This window comes from Arachis stenosperma, chromosome 10, assembly GCF_014773155.1.
Source record: "Arachis stenosperma cultivar V10309 chromosome 10, arast.V10309.gnm1.PFL2, whole genome shotgun sequence".
In the NCBI taxonomy this organism is placed as follows: domain Eukaryota; kingdom Viridiplantae; phylum Streptophyta; class Magnoliopsida; order Fabales; family Fabaceae; genus Arachis; species Arachis stenosperma.
This window is the reverse complement of record NC_080386.1, coordinates 26,401,750-26,405,473: the sequence shown is the minus strand read 5'-3', so window position 1 is coordinate 26,405,473 and position 3,724 is coordinate 26,401,750. Positions and strand designations below refer to the sequence as shown.

The window sequence follows — 3,724 nt, the reverse complement described above, 5'->3', positions numbered from 1 at the left end:
CATATAATTGGGTGAACCTTTTCAGATTGTGACTTAGCTTTGCTAAAGTCCCCAATTAGAGGTGTCCAAGGTTCTTAAGCACACTTTTTTTGCCTTGGATCACAACTTTATTTCTTTCTTTTTCTTTCTTTTTCTCTTTCTCTTTTTTTCGTTTTTCTTCTTCTTTTTTTGTATTCACTGCTTTTTCTTGCTTCAAGAACCATTTTTATGATTTTTCAGATCCTCAGTAACATGTCTCCTTTTTCATCATTCTTTCAAGAGCCAACAATTTTAACATTCATGAACAACAAATTCAAAAGACATATGCACTGTTCAAGCATACATTCAGAAAACAAAAAGTATTGTCACCACATCAAACTAATTAAGCTAGTTTTAAAGATGAATTTGAAATCCTGTACTTCTTGATCTTTTGTAATAAAAACAGTTTTCTTTTAAGAAAGGTGATGGATTCATAGGACATTCATAACTTTAAGGCATAGACACTAAGACACTAATGATCATAAGACACAAACATAGATAAACATAAGCATGAAAATTCGAAAAACAGAAAAATAAAGAACAAGGAGATTAAAGAACGGGTCCACCTCAGTGATGGCGGCTTGTTCTTCCTCTTGAAGGTCTTATGGAGTGCTTGAGCTCCTCAATGTCTCTTCCTTGTCTTTGTTGCTCCTCTCTCATGATTCTTTGATCTTCTCTAATTTCATGGAGGAGGATGGCATGTTCTTGGTGCTCCACCCTTGGTTGTCCCATATTGGAACTCAACTCTCCTAGGGAGGTGTTAATTTGCTCCCAATAGTCTTGTGGAGGAAAGTGCATCCCTTGAGGTATCTCAGGGATCTCTTGATGAGAAGAGTCTCTTGTTTGCTCCATCTTCTTCTTAGTGATAGGCTTGAGGTCATGCCTTCTCAGTTGAACCGGCTTTGGATGCCATAAATGGTTATGGAAAAACAAAAAGCAATGCTTTTACCACACCAAACTTAAAAGGTTTGCTCGTCCTCGAGCAAAAGAAGAAAGAAAAGAGTAGAAGAAGTAGGAATGAGGAAGAAGGGAATGGCTTTGTGTTTCGGCCATTATGGGTGGGCTTGGGTGGAGAAGTGGTTTGAATTTGAATGGTGAGGTTTTATGAAGGATGGCTGTGAGTGGTGAAGAGAAAGATGGGATTTGATAGGTGAGGGGTTTGTGGGGATCCTGTGGGGTCCACAGATCCTTAGGTGTCAAGGAAAAGTCATCCCTGCACCAAATGGCATTCAAAAACACGTTTTGAGCCAATTCTGGCGTTAAACGCCGGGCTGGTGCCCATTTCTGGCGTTTAACGCCAGGTTCTAGCCCTTTCCTGGCGTTTAACGCCAGTCTGGTGCCCCTTTCTGGCGTTAAACGCCCAGAATGGTGCCAGACTGGGCGTTAAACGCCAGTTAAACGCCCAACTGCTACCCTCACTGGCGTTTAAACGCCAGTGAGTTCTTCCTCCAGGGTGTGCTGTCTTTCTTCCTGTTTTTCATTCTATTTTTGCTTTTTCAATTGATTTTGTGACTTCTTATGATCATCAACCTACAAAATAAAGTAAAATAACAAAAGAAAATAGATAAAATATAACATTGGGTTGCCTCCCAACAAGCGCTTCTTTAATGTCAGTAGCTTGACAGATGGCTCTCATGGAGCTTCACAGATACTCAGAGCAATGTTGGAACCTCCTAACACCAAACTTAGAGTTTGAATGTGGGGGTTCAACACCAAACTTAGAGTTTGGTTGTGGCCTCCCAACACCAAACTTAGAGTTTGACTGTGGGGGCTCTGTTTGTCTCTGATTTGAGAGAAGCTCTTCATGCTTCCTCTCCATGGTGACAGAGGGATATCCTTGAGCCTTAAACACAAAGGATTCTCCATTCACTTGAATGATCAGTTCACCTCTATCAACATCAATCACAGCCTTTGCTGTGGCTAGGAAAGGTCTGCCAAGGATAATGGTTTCATCCATGCATTTCCCAGTCTCTAGGACTATGAAATCAGTAGGGATGTAATGGTCTTCAATCTTAACCAAAACATTCTCTACAAGTCCATAAGCTTGTTTTCTTGAGTTGTCTGCCATCTCTAGTGAGATTTTTGCAGCTTGTACCTCAAAGATCCTTAGCTTCTCCATTACTGAGAGAGGCATAAGGTTTACACTTGACCCTAAGTCACACAGAGCCTTCTTGAAGGTCATGGTGCCTATGGTACAAGGTATGGAAAACTTCCCAGGATCTTGTTTCTTTTGAGGTAATTTCTGCCTAGACAAGTCATCCAGTTCTTTGGTGAGCAAAGGAGGTTCATCCTCCCCAGTCTCATTTCCAAATAACTTGTCATTTAGCTTCATGATTGCTCCAAGGTATTTAGAAACTTGCTCTTCAGTGACATACTCATCCTCTTCAGAGGAGGAATACTCATCAGAGCTCATGAATGGCAGAAGTAAGTCCAATGGAATCTCTATGGTCTCATTTTGAGCCTCAGATTCCCATGGTTCCTCATTGGGGAACGCATTGGAGGCTAGTGCACGCCCATTGAGGCCTTCCTCAGTGGCGTCCACTTCTTCTCTTCCCTCTCTAGATTCGGCCATGGTTATGGCTTTGCACTCTCCTTTTGGATTTTCTTCTGTATTGCTTGGGAGAGTACTAGGAGGGAGTTCAGTAACTTTCTTGCTCAGCTGTCCCACTTGTGCCTCCAAATTCCTAATGGAAGACCTTGTTTCAGTCATGAAACTTTGAGTGGTTTTGATTAGATCAGAGACCATGGTTGCTAAGTCAGAGGAGTTCTGCTTAGAATTCTCTGTCTGTTGCTGAGAAGATGATGGAAAAGGCTTGCCATTGCTAAACCTGTTTCTTCCACCATTGTTGTTGTTGAAACCTTGTTGAGGTTTCTCTTGATTCTTCCATGAGAAATTTGGGTGATTTCTCCATGAAGAATTATAGGTGTTTCCATAGGGTTCTCCTAGGTAATTCACCTCTTCCATTGAAGGGTTCTCGGGATCATAAGCTTCTTCTTCAGATGAAGCTTCCTTAGTACTGCTTGGTGCATTTTGCATTCCAGACAGACTTTGAGAAATCAAATTGACTTGTTGAGTCAATATCTTGTTCTGAGCCAGTATGGCATTCAGAGCATCAATCTCAAGAACTCCTTTCTTCTGACTAGTCCCATTGTTCACAGGATTCCTTTCAGAAGTGTACATGAATTGGTTATTTGCAACCATTTCAATTAGCTCTTGAGCTTCTGTAGGCGTCTTCTTCAGATGAAGAGATCCTCTAGCAGAGCTATCCAAAGACATCTTGGATAGTTCAGAGAGACCATCATAGAAAATACCTATGATGCTTCATTCAGAAAGCATGTCTGGGGGACACTTTCTGATTAATTGTTTGTGTCTTTCCCAAGCTTCATAGAGGGATTCACCATCCTTCTGTCTGAAGGTTTGGACTTCCACTCTAAGCTTACTCAATTTTTGAGGTGGAAAGAACTTTGCCAAGAAGGCATTGACTAGCTTTTCCCAAGAGTCCAGGCTTTCTTTAGGTTGAGAGTCCAACCATATTCTAGCTCTGTCTCTTACAGCAAAAGGGAATAGCATCAGTCTGTAGACCTCAGGGTCAACCCCATTAGTCTTGACTGTGTCACAGATTTGCAAGAACTCAGCTAAAAACTGATGAGGATCTTCCAATGGAAGTCCATGGAACTTGCAATTCTGTTGCATTAGAGAAACTAA

General features: G+C 41.5%; 1 non-coding gene across 1 annotated transcript; it reads left to right on the top strand.

Annotated features, from left to right (window-relative positions):
* The first annotated feature begins 3,349 nt into the window (after positions 1 to 3,349).
* LOC130958874 (small nucleolar RNA R71) lies at positions 3,350 to 3,457 on the top strand. The gene has a single exon (XR_009077978.1). It is a non-coding gene; the product is annotated as a small nucleolar RNA R71 (small nucleolar RNA).
* Positions 3,458 to 3,724: the final 267 nt, after the last annotated feature.